Source organism: Cupressus sempervirens, chromosome 7 (assembly GCF_028749045.1).
Source record: "Cupressus sempervirens isolate cs-2001-9-10 chromosome 7, ASM2874904v1, whole genome shotgun sequence".
In the NCBI taxonomy this organism is placed as follows: domain Eukaryota; kingdom Viridiplantae; phylum Streptophyta; class Pinopsida; order Cupressales; family Cupressaceae; genus Cupressus; species Cupressus sempervirens.
The window spans coordinates 262,653,661-262,679,890 of NC_143124.1; the positions used below are offsets into that span (position 1 = coordinate 262,653,661).

The 26,230-nt window shown below is 33.8% G+C and overlaps 3 pseudogenes; all 3 read right to left on the reverse strand.

Moving 5' to 3' along the window:
- Nucleotides 1–1,213: 1,213 nt before the first annotated feature.
- Nucleotides 1,214–10,760, reverse strand: LOC149546452 (peroxidase 15 pseudogene; annotated as a pseudogene).
- Nucleotides 10,761–11,257: 497 nt separating this feature from the next.
- Nucleotides 11,258–14,447, reverse strand: LOC149546453 (peroxidase A2 pseudogene; annotated as a pseudogene).
- A 3,404-nt stretch (nt 14,448–17,851) lies between these two features.
- Nucleotides 17,852–19,005, reverse strand: LOC149546454 (peroxidase 54 pseudogene; annotated as a pseudogene).
- Nucleotides 19,006–26,230: the final 7,225 nt, after the last annotated feature.

The window sequence follows — 26,230 nt, forward strand, 5'->3', positions numbered from 1 at the left end:
TCATGATGACAAATGCACCACATGACTTCACAACTTGCTTGAATTTATAAACTGCTAATAAAAACAATCAAGATCTACGCTTGAGAACTATTACCAACACAATGTTGATCCAAAGATTCATAAACATCTACACAATACTATGAGAATCTTCATTGCAAAGAGAATCAACATTTCTAAAAATTTTGATTTAGAAGAAGAGAACTCAAATTGCATGTTCCTTTATTTTCTTACACCATTAACCTAAGAGGAATTTTTTATTACAAAGAAAAAATTTGTTCATACTTTCCAAATATCATCTTCTAATAATTTTTTTAGCATAATGCTCCCTTTTTCTAAGGTCCAAAAAGTCCCCTACAAAGCCAAAAATGACTCCTTAAATAGACATTGAGGTTAAGAACTACCTCTTCATGGTTAATAGATACTTAAAAAATACATGATTTGGGTGAGCTTAATTAACCTCTACAATATTAACCAAGAATGACTTGAAACTTAGACCTTACATACTATGGTGAGAAGATTGAATAATCAATCCTTCTCGATCACCTTGTGATCTTTAGATCATTTATCCAAATTACATCAGTTTATTAATGAAGGCATTTCTATCTTATCATGCTACTACATACTAATACATGATATCATCAAGGCTAGCCTTCCCATTCTTTGGGAGAGTTTCTAAATAACTGCTAGGAACCACCATTTATGACAAGACTTGATTATTAATTTCCATAGCTTCTTTGAGAATTCAATTGGTGCATTCTCGATGATGTTGTGATTGCTTCCTTGCATTGTTTCCATCCCCATTTAGCTACTTCCACCTTGTTGTTTGCATTTGATCAAAGAGATCCAATCCATTACTTAGAAGGTCATTCAGAGCATATTCCATTTCTAGAAATTTTAAGTGACCACATGCTTGCAAAAGTCTGGCAAGGGCATGTGTATTTAGTTTCACATTTTCCAATCGCATTTCAGAAAAGACTCCTAGGGCTTCATCTCAATGCTTATGCTTTCTATAGCCTCAGATAATAGTAGTCCATGAAGTGATGTTGGGCTTCTCACCAACTGATTGCATATGACAAAAGATTCTCAGGCTTTCATCTAGTCTCCTAATTTGTGCAAGGCTAGTAATCACAAAATTCCATGAAGTTATATTTTCATGAGGCATTCCTTCAAAAACTTTCCGCACATCATCCCCTCTTGATTTGTTTCTTGCTTGCTAAGAATTCACAACCCTAGAATTGGTGTGAATCTCACTAGTAGTACCAGTGAGTGGGCTTGTGTTTCATATTTTGATCATAGAATTTATGAAATTAGTAATGAAGGCAGCTAAGGATGCATTGTAGGTGTCCACCAGAGCCTTGGTTTGAGCGTTAGAACTAGAATAAATTATTTGATCAGATTATGGAAGCCCATTGTATTCTAAAGATTCTTGAAGTAAGCATTATCAAACTAGTCCCTGGATTGATGATCAAGAGCTGCTAGTATATTGTTTTCTCCAAATGGATGGAAAGTGGTGTGCAGTGTTGCAAGCATTGTTGATTCTATTTTTGGATCACGGCTTCTACTATATTTGAAGTCAAATAGGTGGTTATTGAAAGTGGCACATCAGACACACTCGATCATGTGGTCGCTTGATAAAGTAACCATGTCTACAACATTGAGGCCGACTACTGCAAATTTAGAAATGATTGTGGTGAGATTGTCGAATGGGGAGGGAATAACAATGTTGAGTGTTGTTGAGCTTACAGTAGTGGAATCTCTCCTTCCTAGAAGAGCTGACCAACTAGGGTTCTCACTAAAGAGTGATGGATGGGCAAAAGACAAAAAATAACAAAAACACAGAACAATACAATGTGCTATTGCAAAATAAACTATATTATATTTCATTCCATTGTATTGTCCATTGCAAATACATTACATGATGCCTCTATTTATAGAGGTCTTAGATTATTTCTAGAAACATATACATTAGCCGAAATAGGAGAAATAAACTTTTCTAGAACTATATACGACTTCCAAAACTTTACCTAACCTTATTTAGTAATCCTCTTGGAATTTCTAGAATCCTCTATTATTCATTTACAATTCATTTGAGTTAAAATTACACATTCCAACACTCCCCCTTAATTTCAACCTCAAATGTTATTACATACAAATGCCAAAATGCTTTCTTTTGCCAAATGCAAAAATGCCATTTTCCAATAATAATGCCTTTGTTAATGCATGCCTGCCACTTGCCTCATCTACCACAAATGCTGAAAACCATTTTCCTCTTTGATGCCTTGCCCTAATATACTTCCCAAAGCTACTATATTTCTTCTTATTCTTGAACATTTATACTTAAAAAACTTTTGATCATACCTGTAATCTTTTGCCAACTCGATCCATAGCTCCATCCACAATCCATTTCTATACAGCCTGCCATAGAATCATTTTTGCAATCTCTATTCCAACATGTCTTGTCACAGTGATTTTTCAAGCCACAAATATTAAATGGATTTAAGTCCCAACATCTTTCCTTTGTATTCCTTTTCCTATTATAATGTGAACATTGCAGGTTAAGTGCACCAAGTTTTGGTGCCAAAATGGGGGTATAAGTGGACACCTTTTTCTTGAAATTACCAATTTCTGGACTTCAACAAGAATTTGAAGATAGTTACGCTCAAAATTTTAAGATCTGACAAAAACAAAAGTCATAGTCCTCTGAATCTAGTTTCTAAACTACTAATTTTTTTTCAAAATGGTTTAGTTTTAGGTCCTCAAAAATGAGGGCCACAAAAAGTGGTACTGTTTATTCTAGAAAAACATAACATAGTACAAAGTGTGGCCCCCCTAAAATTTTAACCTTTTTTTTGAAAATCTTTAATCGCTTTGGTCAAAAGTTACCTAACACTATGTAGTTTATCCCAAATTTTTTGGGTAATTTTTTAATGTGTATTTTTTTTTAATGAATTTTTTAATCAAACACATCCCAAAAATGTGAAATATCTGTGTGCTCCCCCTAGAAATGATTGGAAACTAATCTAAAATCAAAATTTCTTTTTTTCAAAGTGTGTAGAATGGAGTCTAGTTTCTAAAAAACTAAGTTTTTGGAAAATTTGATGAATGAGCTAAAATCTACAGCCCAATTAGTACATGTTGGTTTTTGACAAAAAATGGACATAAATTCAAAATAAATTATAGATGAAAAGATTGAAATAGTTCAAATAAAAAACAAATTATATGGTTGTGTAGCTAACACAGAGACCTACAATGTCATGTAACCTAATTTTATCGATGCTCAACCACGAAGAAACTGGAAGGAGAGCACACAAGAAAAATCAATCATTTTTTGTATGTTTGTAGAAAAACACATCTCAGACCAGTTTATAGACTCCAAGGCTTTTGGTTGGATCCCCAAGGCAAAGCCAAACATTAGGCTTGGTAGAATGTAAAGCTTTAAATAGTGCATGTGCCCTATAGTGCGTGTGTGCTATAGCACACACGCACTATTTAAACCCTTTTAAATTTACTTTTAAATAGTGTGTATGCACTTTGTAAATTTTTTTTTTGAAAAGTGTGCATGCGCTTTAATGCATACGCAATATAGCATGTACATGCTATGGCTTGGCACACCCAAGCCACAGTGTGTACGCACTATAACACGTACACACTTTGCAAAACTAGAATAAGAAGAAAAGGTGTCATCTTTTTGGCACCACAACTTGGTGCACTTACCCTGCATATATTTTTTACTTTGAACAAATTTTCTTGAACCAATGACATCATTTCTTTCATTTGTCATATATCCCATTCCTTCATACTTTGGTCTCATGATTGGCTCAATAGGCTCTATAATTCCTTGTTCATTTTTTCCCAATCCTTTACCATTGTAACCCATTTTCATCATTATATACCATCCAACATTTCTATTATCACAACTACTAGTATTTGATGCCACATTTTCATATTCTTTATCACAAACAACCTCGGCAGAGTCACACTTTTCTAGTGTTTAATTCAAATCATCTGTACTACATGAAACATCATATACTAATTTTTTCTTCACATGTGTATTTCTTTCAATAATTGATTGATTTAGTTTATCCCCTAACAAGTCATTCTCTTCTTTTAGTCTCTTCATTTTGTCCTCTAATTCTTCATTTTTTTTGTTAACATCATCAAACATCTTTAATTTTTCTTCTAATTTCTTCATTTCTCTCTGCAGCTCTTCATTTCTTTTCTTAATATGATCAAACATCTTTAATTTTTCTTCCAATTTCTCATTTTTCTATTTAGCATTGATCAATTCATTTTCTAAATCTTGAATTTGACAGAAATATTGATAATTTTGTTTACCAACTTCTTTGAACCCTTTTATCAAATTTGAATTTGACTCTTTAACATTCATCAATTCTTCTTCCAAACTATCTTTTTCCTTCTTTACTCTTGTTCTAGCTTTCCCCCTTGAAACGCAAGAATTTAACACACTTTACTCTATCTTTTAGAAAATTCTAAATAGCTTTTTCCTTCTAGAATTAAATCTTCAAATGGCTTGAAAAAAACCTTTAGATAGCTAAAATCCTCACAATATTCTTCTTCTATTATAATTTCTCAAATGTGATTAAATAATTATAAAAATTTACACCATACCTTTTTTCCAACTTGCCCTCTTTCGTACTCAACACTTCCTGTGTGCTCTTCTTCAAAACAAACAATCCTTCACCATTTAGCAACACAACACACCACTTTCTCTGTTATCACAATCTAAAATTTTGTACAACCTTCTATCCAACCTAGCTCTGATATCAATTGTACAAAACACACATTAGCTCTGATACCACTTTGATGAAACACACAATAGCTCTGATACCAATCTGATGGATGGGCAAAGGATAAAAAATAAGAAAGAAATAGAACAATACAATGTGTTTCCACACAATAAACTATATTATATTTCACTCCACCATTTTTTCCATTAGAAATACATTACATGATGCCTCTATTTATAGGGGTCTTAGATTATTTCTAGAAACATCTACATTAACCGATATAGGAGAAATAAACTTTTCTACAACTATCTACGACTTCCAAAACTTTACCTAACCCTATTTGGTAATCCTCTTGGAATTTCTAGAATCCTCTATTATTCATTTACAATTCATCTAAGTTGAAATTACACATTCCAACAAAGAGCACTAAATCATGAGCAACAATAGCAAAGATATCTACATAAGAAATAGTCTTGCTACAATTGTTTTCCATGGCTATTTTGATGGAATCAATTACTTCAAATCCTCACACTAAATTTTTATTGGGACCTATAGTCTTCTCTCCTATTACTATAGTAGTGACATCCAACAATGTTGAAGCATCGCAACTCGGAGGCCAAACATTTGAGTGATGTAGAAATCTCCAAAAGAGATGCTTAGGTATTTGAGTGTTTTTTAAAAAATTATCTATTTCAATTGAAACTACAACTATCACCACTCTTACATTGAGCAAAGGTTGCCAAGAAATGGTCCTTTGAATGAGAGAGAAGTTATTTTTATTGGGTTTCGTTAGCTGCATGTGAGGCCTTGTTCCAATGCTGCTAGGCTAGCACACGCTGGTAGAATAGTGGCAATGGTCACCTAGTTTGGCTTTGCTTCTATCATTAATGTATCATAAAAGAACTTCAAGGCATCCTGATATTGGCTACCATGAGCATAACCTACACTAACTACTGTGCATGAGACTACTATTGGCTTCATACCTTTCATTTGCATTTGAGAAAATAATTTTGAGGCCTTCTCAACCTATCCATTCTTTACATATCCTCTAAACATAACATTCCATGTAAATACATTTGGTTTCATTTATTCTTTTTTGACAACATTTGAGCAAAGACTTTCATGGCATCATCAACATTTCTTTGAGCATACCCTGTAATAATTGAATTCCATGTCACCACATTTTTTTAGGCATTTTATACAACACAAAATGTGCACTATTTATATAACCACATTTTCTATACATGTTGAAAAAGGCAGTCCCAACAACAACATTTGAGTTAAAACCCATCCTAATTGAATAACCATGGATCTGCTTGCCTAGTATTCTTCATTTAGCATATGTATTTCAAAAGCACAAGCTTTGCATTATTAAAATTATCATGGTATAGTGGCAAGAAACACTCCATCCACCTATGTACATTCTTCATTTTCCATTGTTTGGCATTGATTTCTTTGACTTCATACTCTAGAGGAGGAAGAGTAGATGTGCATTTGATGCCAAGGCAAGAGATTTTGGTTTAGTCACAACTGATTGCACTTTGTACTTTTATGGTTTCATATTCCTTCCAGCTTTATTTCTCAAGATTCTTGAGTAGATGTCACCATGATTTTTTCATGTTTTCACACAGATATGACTCATCTTTCAATCTTCAACCTTTATCAACTTAGTTAGAGAACAACCTCCAAAATATGTATTTTAGAGATTAACCTTAACCTTTTAAAAGGTTAATGATGGGGGAGAGAATATGTAATTTTTGAGAGATTTATTAACCACCTCCAAAATACATAATTTGGAGCTTAACCTTAACCTTTTGAGAGGTTAATGGTTAACGATGCAATTGAAAATACATAATTTTGGTTCTTCCATTAACCTTCAATAACTTTGGACTAAGAAGCTGGGTTTTGAAAATTCAAAGTGTCGAGTAGAGATGGGAATGAGCTCGAGATATTAAAGGGAAAAATTTCTCAAAAAATATATGAGGAAAAGATCATTTTAATGCTTGAAATGAGACATATTTTGAAAATACCCATAGCATCAAAAAGCTAGGAATTGAGGCAATTTGATATCTAGGCAGCAACAGGCTCTAACTAGGGACAAGGACTAACAAGGACAAAGCTTGAATCCAGAATCACTAGAATAGTGCCTTATTCATGGGGCTATAGAGTCATCTAAGGAACCACATTGCAAAAATGAGACGGACACCTAAAATGGGACAACAAACAGGAAGACTAGGAGCAACAAAATAGCACAACAAAAATTTGTAACTAGAGTATGTACAAGGTAGGTTTCCCTACCTCTAGTGACTCAAGGTATAATCATGCAAATCCATTCACTAGCTAGGGAAAATAAATACCATAGCATGCTAACATGTGGGAAATTTCAAGTTCCTATGGACTCAAGTATAAGTTCTCTCTTTGAATTCCAATTCAGAGATTCTTAGCATGCTTCACATCACTTGATAAAAGAATTATCCAAATAACCATGTCTCATAAAAAATATCTAACTTCATAATCAACTTAGCTGCATGTTGCATGTCATTAATGATTTCATTTTGAAAGAATTGAAGGACAAGGCTCTCAGGTTCCTAAATGCATTTATAATCTTTTTCTCTATTTGACAAGCCCTGTACTTGAAATTCTAGTGATTGGTCATCATGAATTTGTGTACTTATTTCTAACACCACTCACTCTTTATTTTCCATGGGGATGATTTTTTTTGTATTCTCTATGAAATTACTCCAATATGAATGTACATCCTTGTTATATTGAATCTTCCTATGATGTATTTCTTCCTCTTCTCCCATCATATTGCTCAAAGAAGAAATAATCATCTTTTCCATTTTGTATCACACATTCTATAATGAGTCTATTGATTAGGAGAATTGATCATCAGTTGATATTGATGTAAGGGAAATTCTTTTAGAAGAGCATCATAATTTATTCCTTCATCTTCACATTTTTCAATCATTAGATCACAACATGAGTCTTCAAGGTCAAGTACTTCTCTAGTGCAAGATACCATCACAATATTTTCTTCATTGTAGTTTCCACTTGTGAACTTGAATGCTTCAAATTTAGGTTTCATGCATGAGGAATAGTGAGAACTTGATGAGTCATATTTTCTTACTTGAAGCCTATCTCTAATTCCCATTTCCATCATACCTAGTATTGAATTTTCATCAATATTTTCACAGACTTGGTTCATTGATTCTTCTTGATTACCATCTTCATGAAATGGGAAAGCTTCATATTCCACTTGCATGTAATCTTGAAAAGGATTTCTTGATGACTCATCATCCTTTTCTTGAAAATGATCTTCTACTCTTGTGATGATCATATCGCTTCCTAGAAACTCTTCAACATCATCAAAAGTAAAGACTTCCATCTTAGGAGTTAATGAGGATGTGTAGAAGATTTCATTTGAGGTTATGTCTTCATCAGTGGTGGTAGAATACTGTGAAAAATATTCTAAAGAGTTGAGTTCACCAATAGATTCCTCATCATTAATGACTAGGGGTCAATTAATAGGAAGGTCTTCTTCACAGAGGAAGTCATCATCTGAAGCATTGAAGCACCAAGTAGGAATAAAAGTAGTATGAAATTCACCTTGATATCCATTTCCATCTTCTTTAATCATATGTTGTGTTTTTCCTTGAGAAATATTTGATATTTCTTTTTCTTTCTTATTAGGATTGAGATGATTGAATACATTTTTATGGGTATTGAAATCTTCAAAGTGATGCCCTGACACATTAATAGACTCTTCTTCTTTTATAGACTTCATTTCTTGACCCTCACCATGATTATACATAGAAACCTTATCTTCTTTCAAGAACATAGATATAGATCACTCCTTTCTAACATTTGAATTGGGAGATGTCCTATTACCAAGGAAATAATTCTTTCATGGGTCTTCTTTCTCAAGTTCTCACAGTGTTTGAAGTAAGGAATGATGTACTTTTTCAGGATCTAGGAATGCATTGCCATATAATATTTTTTAAAATTCAACCTAATTAGGATCAATGGAAGTATGATTTTCATGAGCAATAGGTGCAATAATTGGGGCACTTTTTTTACCACCATTGTCCATCTTCGATTCACATGAATCACTTTTCTAATCAAGTTCTTCCTTATGCTCGCATGTGGAACTTCTTTCTAAAAATGATTTTGGCTTGTGAGGGAAAAACTAATTATCTTTAAAATCCTCTTCATCTATCTTTTACAAAGTTCAAAGCAAGGATGGATGGATATTATCTAGGTCTAGTTTCCATCCACCATAGAAACTCTTCAAGAATCTAGCGTGCTTAGGATCAATAAAAATCTGATTTTGTTCAGACAAAGGTGCATGAGAGATACCTATATTATTCTTCATTGCAGATTTAGATGAAAGATATTTTTTGAAAAGACCTTCTTTGTCATTATATGTTAAACCATTTTCAAATAAAGCCTCATGATCATGAGAAAGAAACCCATAACATTTTCCATCATCCTCTTTGATCCTTTGGAAAATTTGCAGCAAGCAAGGATGAACCATACTACGATCTAGCCTCCTACTTGCATACAAATTCTTCAAGAAGCTAAGTTGTAGAGGCTCATTGTGAGTTTGTTTCTTCAAGTACAAAAAGTATTCCTCATCACTGTCACTATCACTCTCACTTTCAACTTTCCCTTTGTACCAAACCATGTTTTGAATTTGAACCTCATATAGAGTCACCAATAATTCAATCTTTTAACTAGAGTCACCAACCTTCATTCAAGGGAAGGTACCTTCATTAGCCAACTTATTGATTGTTATTTACTTGACCTTAGATGTGACCAAGATTTTGCATGTTCCTTCTTGGGATAACTTCTATTCTTTCAACAATTACAACATTGTGACCAATAGGAGCTCTTCACAAGATTTCCCTAAACTCTTCTTCTTCTTCAAGAACTTGATTTAGTTTATGATATTGTTGTGCACTTTGTCTACACCTCCATGATAGAGTACTCAAGTCTGGAATGATATCCTCCTCAGTGTCTTGGAAGCCAAGGTTTTTATGGAGAACTGGAAAAATGTTCTCATATGGTAGCACCATCATGCTTCATTACAGGTGACTGTCAATTTTTCTCATTCATTCTCCCCAGCAGAGTCACATAAAATCTATTGGTAAATAGATTTGTCACTATAATATTGGCCTAACAGAGTGTATGTGGAAAACTATTCATAATAGTTGGATAGGCCCTTGATATCTAGCCTTCCTCTATGTTTAGAGGGGTGGCTCGCTTGTATAATATAATTTTGAAGTTTTCAAATAAATATGAAATCAAAAGATGAGAATGCACATGATGAAGAATGCATCACAACTTCACAACTTCCTTGAATTTAATGTAAATTGCTAATGACAACAATCAAGATCTATGATTGAGAACTATTACCAGCACAATGCTGATTCAAATATTCATAAACATCTGCACAATATCATGAGAGTCCTCACTACAAAGAGAATCAACATTTCTAACAATTTAGATTGAAAAGAAGAGAACTAAAATTGCACGTTCCTTTATTTTCTTGCACTGAAAACCTAAGAGGAATTTCTAATTACAAAGACAAAATTTGTACATACTTTCCAAATATCATCTTCTAATCAAATTTTTAGCGTAATGTTCCCTTTTTCTAAAGTCCCCTACAAAGCCAAAAATGACTCCTTATATAGACATCGAGGTTAAGAACTACCACATCATGTTTAATAACTACTTCCCAAATATGTGATTTGGGTGAGGTTAATTAACCTCTACAATATTAGCCAAGAATGACTTGAAAATTAGTCCTTACATACTTTGATAAGAAGATTGAATAATCAATTCTTATCGATTAGCTTGTGATCTTTACATCATTTATCCAAATTACATCACTTTATTAATGAAGGCATTTCTATCTTATTGTGCTCCTACATACTGATACATGATATCACCAAGGCTATCCTTCCCATTCTTTGCGAGAGTTTCTAAATAACTATTGGGAACCTCCATTTTTGACAAGAATTGATTATTAATTGCCATAGCTGCCCTGAGAATTTGATTGGTGCATTCTCAATGATGTTACAATTGCATCCTTGCATTGTTTCCATCCCCATTTAGCTACTTCCACCATGCTATTGCATTTGATCAAAGAGATCCAATCCATCACTCAAAAGGCCATTCTGAGCATATCCTATTTTTAGAACTTTTAAGTGACCACATGCTCACAGAACTCTGACAAGGGTGTGTGTATTTTGTTTCACATTTTCCAATCGCATTTCAGAAAAAAATCCTATGGCTTCGTATCAAAATTTATGCTTTCTATACCCTGAGATAATATAAGTCCATGAAGTGGCACTGGGCTTATCACCAACCAAATGCATATGATAGAATATTCTTAGGGTTTCATCCAGTCTCCTAATTTGTGCAAGGCTAGTAATCATGAAATCCCATGAAGTTCTATTTTCATGAGTCATTCCTTCAAATATTTGTTGCACATCATTCCCTCTTTATTTGTTTCTTGGTTTGTAAGAATTCACAACCCTACAATTGGTGCAAATCTCACCAAAAATGCCAGTGAGTTGGCTTATGTTTACCATTTTGATCATAGAATTTACAAAATTAGTAATGAAGGTGATTGGGGATGCCTTGTAGGTGTCCACTAGAGACTTGGTTTGAGAATTAGAACTTCAATAAAGTATTTGACCATATTACAGAAGCCCATTGTGTTATTAAGATTCTTGAAGTAGGCATTATCAAGCCAGTCCTTGGATTGATGATCAAGAGCCACCAAAGCATTTTTTTCTATAGATAAGGGCATGTGGTATGTAGTATTGCAAGAATTATTGATTTTATTAATAGATTAGGGATTCTACTACCATTGAACTTGAACATGCAATTATTGAAAGTCACACATCAAGCATGTCTGATCATGTGCCCACCCAATAAAGAAACTAGGTCTACAACATTGAGGCCCACTACTACAAATTTGGAAATTATTGTGGTGAGATTTTCAAATGAGGAGGGGATAATAATGTTGACTGCTATTGAGCTTATAGTTGTGGCATCTCTTCTTCCTAGAAGAACTGACCAACTAGGGCCGTTTCTAAAGAAAATTGAATCATGAGTAACAATAGCAATGATATATGCACAAGAAATAGTCTTGCTATAATTGTTTTCCATAGCTATTTTGATGGTCTTAATTACTTCAAATCCTCACACTAAATTGTTATTGGGACCTATAGTCTTATCTCTTGTTACTTTAGTGGTGTCATCCAACAATAGTGAAGCATTACAACCTAGAGGCCAAACATTTGAGTGATGTAGAAATCTCCAAAAGAGATGGATAGGCAATTGAGTCTTATTTTTGCAACTTATCTATTTCTACTAGCACTGCAACTATGAAAATTTCACTAAAAAATGGTCCTTTGAGTGAGGGAGAAGTTATTGTTGTTGGGTTTTATAAGCTTCATGTGAGGCCTTGTTCCAATGCTACAAGCTCGGCACAGCCTGATAGAACAGTGGCAATGGTCACCCAGTTTGACTCTACTCTTGTCATTAACATATCATAAAAAAACTTCAAGGCATCCTCACATTGGATACTGTGAGTGTGACCTACAATAACTGCTATCCATGAGACCACTATTGGCTTCATACTTTCCATTTGCATTTGAGAAAATAGTTTCGAGGCCTTCTCAACCTATCCATTTTGTACATATCTTATGATCATAACATTCTAAGTAAAGACATCTAGTTTCATTTTTCTTTTACTACATTTGAGCGAAGACTTTCATGACATCATCAAAATTTCTTTGAGCATGCCCTGCAATAATTGAATTCCATGTCACCACTTTTTTTTAGGCATTTTATCAAACACAAGATGTGCACTATTTATATCACCACATTTTCCATACATTTTGACAAGGGTAGTCCCAACAACAACATTTGAGTCAAACCCCATCCTAATTGAATAACTGTGGATTTGCTTGCCTAGTATTCTTCATTTAGCATACATATTTCAAAATCTCGAGCTTCACATTAATAAAATTATCCTACTTGATTTCTCTAACTCCATACTCTAGAAGAGGAAGAGTGGATGTGCATTTGATGCCAAGGAAAGAGATTTTGGTTTAGTCACAATTGATTGCATTTTGTAGTTCTATGATTTCATATTCCTTCCAACTTTATTTCTCAAGATTTTCCAGTAGATGTCACCATGATTTTGTCATGTTTGCATGTAGATATGACTCATCTTTCAATATCCAACCTTAAAAGGTTAATTATGGGGGAGATTATATATAAATTTGGAAAGGATTATTAACCACCTCAAAAATATGTAATTTGGAGGTTAACCTTAAACTTTGGAGAGGTTAATGGTTAATGATGCAATTAAAAATACATATATTTTTGGTTCTTCCATTAATTTGCGATAACTTTGGACTCAGAAGCTAGAATTTGAAAATTCAAAGTGTCAGGTAGTTGGGAAAGAGCTAGAGATAGTGAAGGACAAAATTTCTCAAAAAATTAGAGAGGAAATGGCCATTTTAATGCTTTAAATGAGGCATATTTTGAAAATAGCCATAGCATCAAAAAGGTAGGAATTGAGGAAATTTGATATCTGGGCAACATCTAGCTCTAACTGGGGACATGGACTAACAAGGACAAAGCTTAAATCTAGACTAACTAGAATAGTGCCTTATTCATGGGGCTATAGAGTCATTTGAGGGACCACTTTGCAAAAAGGAGATGAACACCCAAAACATTACAATAGAAAGGAAGACTAGCAGAAAAAAAATAGCACAACAAAATGTCCTAACTATACTATGTACAAGGCAGGTTTCCCTACCTCTAGTGACTCAAGGTATAATCCTACAAATTCATTCACTAGATGGTGAAAATAAATACCATGGCATGCTAACATGTGGCAACTTTCAGGTTCCTATGGACTCAAGTATAAGTTCTCTCTTTTAATTCCAATTCTAAGATTATTAGCATGCTTCACATCACTTGATAAAGGAATTATCCAAATAACCATGTCTCATCAAAAATCTCTAACTTCATAATCAACTTAGTTTCATGTTGCATGTCATTGATGACTTCATTTTGAAAGAATTGAAGGACAACTCTCTCAGGTTCCTAAATGCTTTTATATTCTTTTTCTCTATTTGACAAGCCCTGTACTTAAAATTCTAGTGATTGGTCATCATGAATTTGTGAACCTATTTCTAACACCACTCACTCTTTCTTTTCCATGGGGATGATTTTGTTTGTATTCTCTATGAAATTACTCCAATATGAATGTGCATCCTTGTCATATTGAATCTTCCTATGATGTATATCTTCCTTTTCTCCCATCAGATTGCTCAAAGAAGAAACAATCATCTTCTCAATTTTGGAGCACACATTCTCTAATGAGTCTATTTGATTAGGAGAATTGATCATTAGCTGATATTGATGTAAGGGAATTGTTTTAAAAAGAGCATCATCATCTATGCTTTTATCATCGTATTTTTCAATCATTAGATCACAATACATGTCTTCAAAGCCAAATACTTATGTAGTGTGAGATACCATCACAATATTGTAGTTTACACTTGTGAACTCGAATGCTTCAAATTCAGGTTCCATGCATGAGGAATATTGAGAACTTGATGTGTCATCTTTTCTTACCTGAAGCCTATCTCTAATTCCCATTTCCATCGTACCTAGTATTAAATTTTCATCAATATTTTCATAGACTTGATTCATTGATTCTTGTTGATTACAATCTTCAAAAAATCGGAAAGCTTTATATTCAACTTGCATGTGACCTTGAAAAGGATTTCTCGATATCTCATCATCTTTTTCTTGAAAAAGATCTTCTACTCTTGTGGTGATCATATCACTTCTAGGAAACTCTTCAACATTGTCAAAAGTAAAGACTTCCATCTCAAGAGTTAATGGAGATGTCTGGAAGATTTCATTTGAGGTTATTTCTTCATCAGTGGTGGTAGAAGATTGTGAAAAATATTCTAAAGAGTTGACTTCATCAATAGAGTCCTCATCATTAAATATTAGGGGTGAATTAATAGGAAGGTCTTCTCCACATAGCAAGTCATCAACTAAAGCATTGAGGCACCTGCTAGGAATAAAAGTAGTATGAAATTCACCTTGATCTGCATTTCCCTCATCTTTAGTCATATGTTGTATAGTTCCTTGAGAAATATTTGATATTTCTTTTTATTTCTCATTAGGATTAAAATGATTGAATATGTTTTTATGGGTATTGAAATCTTCAAAGTGATGCCCTGATACATTAATACACTCTTCTTCTTTTATAGACTTCATTTCTTGACCCTCTTGATGACTAGACATAGAAACCTTATCTTCTTTCATTAATGCAGATCTAGATGACTCCTTTCTAACATTTAAATTAGAGATGTCCTTTTACCAAGGAAATAATTCTTTCATGGGTCTTCTTTCTAAAGTTCTCATAGTGTTTGAAGTAAGGAAGGATGCAGTTTTTTAGGATCCAGGCATGCATTTCCATAGAATTTTTTTAAAATTTCAACCTAATTAGGATCAATGGATGCATGATATTGATGAGCAATAGGTGTAGGAATTGGGGCACTTTTTTTACCACCATTTTCCATCATCGACTCACATGAATTTCTTTTCTAATCAAGTTCTTCCTTACGCTCACATGTGGAACTTCCTTCTAAAAGTGATTTTTTCTTGTGAGAGAAAAATTGATTATCTTTAAAATATTGTTTATCTTTAAAATATTGTTTATCTATCTTTTACAAAGTTGTAAGAAAAGGTGGATGGATATTTTTTGGGTCTCGTTTCTATCCACCATAGAAACTCTTGAAGAAGCTAGCCTGATTAGGATCAATAAAAACCTAATTTTGTTCTAATAGAGGTGCATGAGAGATACTTATATTATTCTTCATTACTCATTGAGATGAAAGACATTTTTTAAAAAGACTTTCTTTATAATTATATGTTAAACCTTTTTCAAATAAAGCTTCATGATCAAGAGAAAAAAACCCATAATATTTTCCATCATCCTCTTCGATCCTATGGAAAATTTTCAGCAAGCAAGGATGAACCATACTACGATCTAGCCTCTTGCCACCATTGAAATTCTTCAAGATGCTAACTTGTAAAGGCTCATTGGGTGTCTATTTCTTTGAGTACAAGAAGCATTCCTCATCACTGTCACTATCACTCTCAGTTTCAACGTTCCCTTTGTACCAAACCATGTTTTGAATTTGAACCTTGTATAGAGTCACCAATAATTCAATTTTTTAAATAGAGATGCCAATCTTCATTTAAGGGAATGTACCTTCATCATCTAACTTACTGATTGTTATTTACTTGACCTTGGATATGACCATGATTTTTCTTGTTTCTTCTTTGGATAACTACTATTATTTCAATGATTACAACATTGTGACCAATAGGAGCTCTTTGCAAGATTTCCCCGAACTCTTCTTCTTCTTGAAGAACTTGATTTACTTGATGATATTGTTGTGCACTTTGTCTACACCTCTAGGCTATAGTATTCAAGTCTGAAATGATGTCCTCCTGGGTTTCTTGGAAGCCAATGTTTGGTTGGAGAACTAGAAAAATGTTCTAATGTGGTAGCACCATCATGCTTCATTAAAGGCAACTATCAATCTGTTCTCATTCAGTCTCCCCAACAGAGTCGCCAACAATTTGTTGGTAAATAGATTTGTCACTATAATAATGGTCCAATGGAGTGTATGTGGAAAACCATTCACAATAGTTGGATAGGTCCTTGATATCTGGCCTTCCTCTAAGTTTAGAGGGGCAACTCCCTCACATGATATAATTTTGAAATTTTTGAATAAATATGAAATCAAACTTTAAAAGCTGAGAAAGCTCATGATGATGAATGCACCTCAAAACTTGACAACTTCCTTGAATTTAATGTAAACTGCTAACAACAACAATCAAGATCTATGCTTGAGAACTATTACTAGCACAATGTTGATCCAAAGATTCATAAACATCTACACAATACCATGAGAATCCTCACTATGAAGAGAAGTAACATTTCTAACGATTTAGATTTGAAAGAAGAGAACTCAAATTGCATGTTCTGTCATTTTCTTGCACCAAGAACCTAAGAGGAATTTTTTATTATAAAGACAAAATTTGTACATAGTTTCCAAATATCATCTTCTAATCAATTTTTTTGCACAATGCTCCCTTTCTCTAAAGTCCAAAAAGTCCCCTAAAAAGGCAAAAATGACTCCTTATATAGACAGCAAGGTTAAGAACTGCCTCTTCATGGTTAATAACTACTTCCCAAATACATGATTTGGTTGAGGTTAATTAACATGTAGAATATTAACCAAGAATTACTTTAAACTTAGAACTTACATACTTTAGTAAGAAGATTGAATAATCAATCCTTATCAATCACCTTCTGATATTTAGATTATTTATCCAAATTACATCACTTTATTAATGAAGGCATTTCTATCTTATTGTGCTACTACATACCGATATATGATATCACCAAGGCTAGCTTCCCATTCTTTGGAAGAGTTTCTAAATAAATGTTGGGAACCTCCATTTTTGACAAGACTTGATTATTAATTGCTAGAGCTCCCTTGAGAATTTGATTGGTGCATTCTTGATGATGTTGCAATTTCTTCCTTGCATTGTTTCCATCCCCATTTAGTTGCTTCAACCATGCTATAATTTTCATTTTTTCAAAGAGATCCAATCCATCACTTAGAAGGCCATTCTAAGCATATCCCATTTCTAGAACTTTTAAGTGACCACATGCTTGTAGAACTCTAACAAGGGTGTGTATTTTGTTTCACATTTTCTATTTGCATTTTAGAAAAGACTTCCACGGCTTCATCTCAATGCTTGTGCTTTCTATAACCTAAGATAATAGTAGGTGATGAAGTGGCATTAGGCTTTTGACCAAATGATTGCATATGATAGAAGATTCGTAGGGTTTCATCCAGTCTCTGAATTTGTGTAAGCCCAGTAATCATGAAGTCTCATTAAGTTCTATTTTCATGAGGCATTCCTTCAAACACTTTTTTCACATCAGCTCCTCTTGATTTGATTCTTGGTTGCTAAGAATTCACAACCCTACAATTGGTGCGAATCTCACTGGTAGTACTAGTGAGTGGGCTTATGTTTCCCATTTTGATCATGGAATTTATGAAATTAGTAATGAAGGTGGCTGGGGATGCATTGTAGGTGTCTACCAAAGCCTTGGTTTGAGCATTCTAACTTGAGTAAAGTATTTGATCAGACTACAAAAGTCCATTGTGTTTTGAATATTCTTGAAGTAGGCATTATCAAACTAGTCCCTTGGTTGACGATCAAGAGCTGCCAGTCTTTTGTTGTCTCCAAATGGAGGGCATGTGGTCTATAGTGTTGCAAGCATTGTTGATTCTATTTTTCAATTAGGGCTTCTACTACCATTAAAGCCAAATAGGTAGTTATTGAAAGTTGCACATCAGGCATGCCTGATCATGTGGTTTCTTGATAAAGAAACCACATCTGCAACATTGAGGCCCATTACTAAAAAATTGGAAATGATTATGGTGAGATTGTCAAATGGGGAGGGGATAACAATGTTGAGTGTTGTTGAGCTTTCAATTGTGGCGTCTCTTCTTCCTAGAAGAACTGACCAATTGGGGCCTTAGCTAAAGAGCACTAAACCATGAGCAACAATAGTGATGATATCTACACAAGAAATAGTCTTGTTGCAATTATTTTCCATAGCTATTTTGATGGTATCAATTACTTCTAATCCTCACACTAAATTGTTATTGGGACTTGCAATCTTCTTTCTCATTACTATGGTGGTGTCGTCCAATAATAGTGAAGCATCAAAACGTGGAGGCCAAACATTTCAGTGATCTAGAAATCTCCAAAAGAGATGAATAAGAATTTGAGTCTTTTTCTTGCAACTTATCTATTTCAACTAGTACTACAACTGTCACCACTCTTACATTAAGCAAAGGTCACTAAGAAATGGTCCTCTGAATGAGAGAGAAGCTATTGTTGTTTAGTTTAGTAAGCTGCATGTGAGGCCTTGTTCCAATACCACTAGGCTAGCACATGCTAGTAGAATACTGGCAATGGTCACCCAGTTTGGCTCTGCTCTTGTCATTAACGTATCATAAAAGAACTTCAAGGCATCCTCACCTTGGCTACTGTGAGCATGACCTACAATAACTGTTGTCCATGAGACCACTGTTGGCTTCATACCTTCCATTTACATTTGAGAAAATAATTTCGAGGCCTTCTCAACCTATTCATTCTGTACATATCCTATGATCATAACATTCCATGTCAAGACATCTGGTTTCATTTTTTCTACTACACTTTAGCAAAGACTTTCATGGCTTCATCAACATTTCTTTGAGCATGCCCCACAATAATTGAATTTCATGTCACCACATTTTTTTAGGCATTTTATCAAATACAAGACATGCACTACTTATATGACCACATTTTCCATACATGTTGTCAAGGGCAGTTCCAACAACAACATTTGAGTCAGACCCCATCCTAATTGAATAACTATGGATCTACTTGCCTAGTATTTTTCATTCAACATACATATTTCAAAAGATTGAGCTTCTCATTAATAAAATAATTCTACTATAGTGGTAAGGAAAACTCCATCTAACTATGCACATTCTTTATTTTCCATTGTTTCACATTGATTTATTTGACTTCATACTCTAGAAGGGGAAGAGTGGATGTGCATTTGATGCCAAGGCAAGAGATTTTGGTTGAGTTACAATTAATTATATTTTGTAGTTCTATTGTTTCATATTTCTTCCATCTTTACTTCTCAAGATTTTCCAGGAGATTTCACCATGATTTTGTCATGTTTTCATGCAGATATGACTCATCTTTCAATCTCCAATCTTTATCAACTTAGTCAAAGAGGTTAAATTGACCACCTCCAAAATATGTATTTTAGAGATTAACCTTAACCTTATAAAAGGTTAATGATGAGGGAGAGAATATGTAATTTTGGAGGGGTTTATTAACCATCTCCAAAATATGTAATTTGCAGCTTAACCTTAAACTTTTGAGAGGTTAATGTTTAATGATGTGATTGAAAATAAATATTTTTGGTTCTTCCATTAACCTGCGATAACTTTAGACTTGGAAGCTAGATTTTGAAAATTCAAAGTGTCAAGCGGAGCTAGGAACAAGCCAGAGATATTGAAGGAAAAAATTTCTCAAAAAATCTAAGAGGAAATGACCATTTTAATGCTTAAAATGAGGCATATTTTGAAAATAGCCATAGCATCAAAAAGGTAGGAATCGAGGCAATATGATATCTAGGCAAAAAGAATTAACCACATATGAGGAATGTGATGAGAATTGTACTTTAGTCAAAGAACCAAACATTCTTCATCAAATTCTACCATTTGAATTAGATACATGTCCAATTTTTGAAGCTGCTATGATAGAGTCTACCACTACTATTGAGATGTCCAAAGGTCATAATCTTCATATTATTCCTCAATTAACATCCACACAAATGGAATAGTTAACAAAGCTACTTCAAAAGCATGAAAAGGCTTTTGCATGAGATTATGTTGATATGAAAAGCTTGAGTCCTATATTATGCACTCATAGAATATACATCAATGAAGGGTGTCTACCACTTTGTCAACCCTAGAGAAGGATAAATTCCAACCTGAGAGAAATAGTTAAAAATGAATTGCAAAAATTGCTTGACACTAGTTTTATTTATTGTATATTTGATAGTAGATGGGCATTACCCCTGGTCATAGTGCCCAAAATAGGAGGGAAATGGGGGATTTGTGTAGATTACAAAGAATTGAACAAGGCCACTAAAAAGGATCACTTTCCTTTACCATTCATAGATCAAGTTCTAGACACTCTAGTTGGAAAGAAGTATTTCTCTTTTCTAGATGGGTATAGTGGTTAATAGTCAAATCAGTATTGCTCTTGAAGACCAAGATAAAACCACATTCACATGCCAATGGGGTACTTTTTCATTCTCTGTTTTGCCATTTGGTCTATGTAATGCTCCTGCAACATTTCAAAGAGCTCTTATTAGCATCTTTGTTGATATATCACATGACTTCATATATATATATTAGCTCACAACATTTGGAGTCACCTTTGAAGAAGTAATGATGAATCTTGAAAAAGTTCTAATAAGGTGTCAAGAACATAATTTGGCACTTAATAGTGAAAAATATTTCATGCTCATGTAGGAAGGTGTGGTACTTGGTCATTTCATATCAGCTATAGGAATACAAATGGATCTAGCTACGATAGAGGTAATTCAAACATTTACCATACCTACAAAACCAAAAAATGTAAGATCTTTTTTAGGTCATGTTGGATATTATAGACATTTCATAAAAGACTTCAAAAAAATAGCTAGTCCCTTGTATATATTACTGACCAAAGAAGCTAAATTTATTTGGACATTAGAATTCAATGAAGCCTTCATATAGCTTAAAAAAATTCTCACTATAGCCCCAATTTTACAAGGCCTTGATTGGACTTTTTCTTTTCACATATATACAAATGCTCTTGACTATGCCATAGGTGTAGTTCTAGGACAACAATCTCAAACTCTTTAAAATGCAATATATTATATTAGCAAGAGCCTTCATGGACCAGAATTAAACTACACAGTGACTGAAAAAGAACTATTAGTAGTAATTTATGCTTTGAACAAAGTCTAGCATTACATAACTAGCTATCCCATATTTGTTCATACTGATCATGCAAAAATTAAATATCTCATAAACAAACCTACTATAATAGGCCGATTAGATGGATGGTTACTATTCTTGCAAAATTTTGATACAACCATTGTTGATAAGCCTAGAAGAGCCAATGTGGTAGCTGATTATTTATCATGAATCCATCATGATGAGAATGACACTACTCTGGTAGATGATGCATTTCTAGATGAGCAATTATTTCATATTACTATTCAAACTCCATGGTATGCAGACATTGCTAACTACATTGCAACTAATAAAATGCGATAACATTTCTCTTATAACTAAAAGAAGATTCTTGTAGAGAAATGTTTCCATTTCTGTTGGATTGATAATATCTTATTTTACACTGGACCTAATCAAGCTATGAGAAGATGTGTGAGAGAGGATGAAACATATGATATTCTACATGAATGTCATAATGAACCATATGGAGGGCACTTTGCAACAAAAAGTAAAGCCTTGAATTTTTTTATAATTAGTTACTATTGTCCTATGCTTCACAAACATGTAGCCAACTATACACGAAAGTGTGACAAGTGTCAAAGGATGGGTGAACCAACCAGAATAGATGAAATGCGTCTCAATCCACAATTGGCATTAACACCATTCGACAAATGGGGTATGGAATTCATTGGTCTAATTGGTCCTCCATCCAATGGGAAATCATATATCCTTGTGTACATTGACTACCTAACAAAATTGGTTGAAATGAAATCCATGAAACATTCTCATGATAATAAAGTTGCAAAATTTCTATATGAAGAAATTTTCACTCACTACAATGTACCAAAAGAACTAGTCATTGACCAAGGTGCACAATTTACTTCTAATCTGATCACATAATTGATGAAATAATATAATATCAAGCACTAGAAATAAAGTTCCTATCAACCTCAAACTAATGGACAAGAAAAAGTCACAAATTGGGAGATAGAAGCTATCTTGACAAAAACAACTCATTTGCAACATAGGGATTGGAATAGCACATTACTAGAAGTTGTCTGGGGCTACAAAACAACATGGAAGACAACTATAGGGTTCACACAATTTTACCTCCTATAGCAATGCTCCCTGTTAAATTTGAACATAAAACATTAAGAACTACATTGGAGTTGAACGTTGAACTTCTTATAGCATAGAGAGAACATCTTCTACATCTTAATTCCTTGGATGAAATGCACAAGGCTACTCTGAAATGCACTAAAATTTTATAGAAGCAAAGAAAATAATGGCATGACTCCCACATTAGCAATAAATAATTTCAAGTTTGTGACTGGGCACTACTATATGATTCCAAATTTAAAGATATGCTAGGCAAGCTATAGACAAGATGGTTGGGTCCATATGAAATTAACCATGTCTTTGAAAATGGAGTTGTTCAATTAACCACCATTGATATAGTGCCTTTTAAATTATTAGTCAATGGTCATAGACTCAAGTTATATAAATAGCCCCCAAAAAAGGAGGACTTCCTATAGTAGTTTCAACAACCAAATTCAAATGCACACTAGGTAACTATTCCTATAGCACAAGGTGCTAAGATCATGCCAGCAACTCTTCAATATTAATTTCTTCATGCATGCCCCATAATAAAAACTTTATTTCTACATAAAGTTCCAAATTTCTCCATTCATCTTCTAATTCTTCTTTTCCAACTCATCTCACTTCTTTACCTACCACGCACCTACCTTCCACGTCATCATTTTCCAATGTTTTCAATAAACACCACAAGTTTGCTAATGTATGCTGTCAATGTTGATGTACTTTTTTCTACTTTTGGTACATGAAACAATAAACTCATAGGTATAATCTTTTCAAATCTTAATTCATTTACAGTACATTGATTTTGTTGGTTATATATAATACTGCATTATTTATATTATGGCAATGTTATACCAATTCCATACCCTATACTAAGTCTGACAAATGTGGACACTTATCCATATTGCATAGGTGGTAGGGAAGGTTATTGAAACCCAATGAAATTTTTATTTATTCATGAAGATTTTTCCCAAACCTTTATACTTCTTTTATGAAAATCAATTTCTATAAGTACATAAGTGTCTAGGTGTCGTACCCCTTATTCTTGAATGATTCTATACTGTCAGGCTATCATATGACCCATATTTAATTTTCAAGTGATCCAAATTCTATTTTTAGACAGTTTTCCAATATCTATGATAAACTACATTATTGCTGCTCATAGTGAATTGTTATGACATTAATTAGCTAAAAAAAATGAAATGTGAAAATAGGTCTAAAAGCATAAATTCATAGAAGAGAAATAGTGCAAACAGAGCAGAGAGTGAAATTGTTAGGTAGAATGGCTGGACAATTACAACAACAAGAACTAGTGGAGCATACTATTTTACTCTTAGATGTAGAAGTAGTGAGAAGATTTAAAGCATGTGGCTAGTTAGGGTATTTCCTAAGTTTAATGCATTTGATGAAGAACCAATTGTGGAGTTTACAAGAACATTTAATGAAGGAGAAGCCATTGTATGGGGTTTAATAGTTATTTCTATAAAAGAGTGAATAGATGAAGTAACTGGGTTACTAGGAATAGGAAAACATTATCCTAATACTCATGATGCAATATCAGCTAGGGCTTAGTTTGTCATACCAACTGATCCTCAGTTGGATATTACCAAGCAAGGTTGCAAAAGGATGTATCTTTTGCTGCCATACAATGAGTTGGCTATGCATATTATCAAGTACCTCATCTGTGAACGGATATTTTCATATTTACATGCACATCATTTTAAATTGTTTAGCTATATAAGGTACAATTGTCTAGTAAATGTTCCCAATTTCTTGTATAACATGTTATGCATTAGTGCTGAAGAAACCAAAATGGGAAAGGACAATTCTCTCACCCATCATGCCCTAATTAAATTACTCATAGAAAGATCACTTAGGGATGCCTCTCCTATGACATGGACTAAATTTTTCCAAGCTAAAACCCTACAACCCCAAGCTGTCCTTAATGAACAACCCAGTGAGGAGAATCTAGTTCCCATTGATGAACTTACTGAGCAAAGCACTCAAGATGCTAAAGCTGACAATGTGCAAGAAAATGTGCAAGAGAATGTGCAAGAAACTGTGCCTTTACCTATTTAAGAGATGCAAAAACCTATCTCTACCCAAGCAAAGAGAAAATAGAAATTAAAAGAGGAGACCTTGGCTTCGGTAGAAGAAAAGCCAAACCCTACAGTCACACAATAAAAGAAAACTAAGATGGGTTCTACAGCAGTTACTCTTGTAGTAGAGACATCAAAAGGAAGAAGTAGGAAGAAGGCTATGATATTAGAAGAGACCTTTGTGAGAAGAAGTCCTAGAATGAGGAGAAAAATTTCTAAATTGATAATAGAAGCATAGTCTACTTCGTCCAAATCATCTACTAAAGAATCCCTAGTACAAATTATTCTCGATAATTCTCCTTCTCACCCTAAAAATAAAAACATTCCTAAAAACCCTAATGAGGAATGTAGGGTTGAAATAAATGAAAATCAAAATGATCCTCCAGCAGGCCAACCAACAATTCCCATAATGAATGAGTCAATCTATTCAAACACTGGCCTAGTTTCCTAGAAACCAACATGGATTACATATTTTGTAAGGTAGTTATGGAAGGAACAAAGGAAAAGGAAAAGGAACTATTAAGAGGGTAGTAGTTCTATTACCTTGCAAAAACTTCTTTTCCAATTGTTTGGACAATATATGTTTTTTGCAACACTATGGGAAGAAGAGAGGAAGAAAATGAAGAAAGACATAGTGTCTCTAGGTGAGGAACTTATAGAATTGAAAGAGCAATTGGAAAACAAAAAGAAAAGGATGGATCATGCCCTCAAATTGTCTGATCAAGCACTTGCTTGTAGACAACCACCTTGGATTTATGCTATGTGTTTAAAGGAACAATTCCTTTTATTCTAACTTATGCTAAACCTCAAGAACATAAATGCAGAATTCAAATCAGCTCAGGAATTCTATGGTTTATACTAGAATCTACCATCCTAGTAGTAGAACTTGCTTTATGAGTTATACGTGCACAATTTTATCATTCTAGCAGAAACTCAATGGAATCCCTTACCCTATATAGTGGATATACATCTAAGAGATTTGATGTCTTGGATGCATAATGAAGCTAGTTATGATAGACAATTGAATAATTATAGAGATGAGGAAAGAACAAAGCTCTTGTCATTAAGAGCTGAGAGTAGTAAACTAGAAGAAGTTCTTAGGGAATAGTTTAGATTAATTTATGGGGATAAGAAAAAGGGAGTAAGGGATAGAATCTTTATTGCCGAAACCAAGGTGTATGTAGAATATGAGAACCTACCTTACTTTTCATAGAGCCATGGTTGGTGCTAAAAGTAGGTGGGCTAGATTACCTGAGACACTTAAAAGATCACAAACACATAGTCCTATCAACTTAAAGGCCACCCTTCACCGAGTTCCAAAGTATATAGACTTAGGGAAACAGGCTAGGCCAGAACTATGGTGCCCACTCACTATGCAATCTCCAATGTTCATGTGGCCTGTGTATGATATTAATGCTGATAGACTTGAAAAGCTACAAGAGGAAAATAGAAGAAAAGTTTGGGAAAGAACATGAGGATTCTACTACACCTTCAAGAGCAGCAAAAAAGGAAGGACTAAACCTGGGGAATTTAGGTCATTGACTATGAAATGTAATGCTTAAGGACA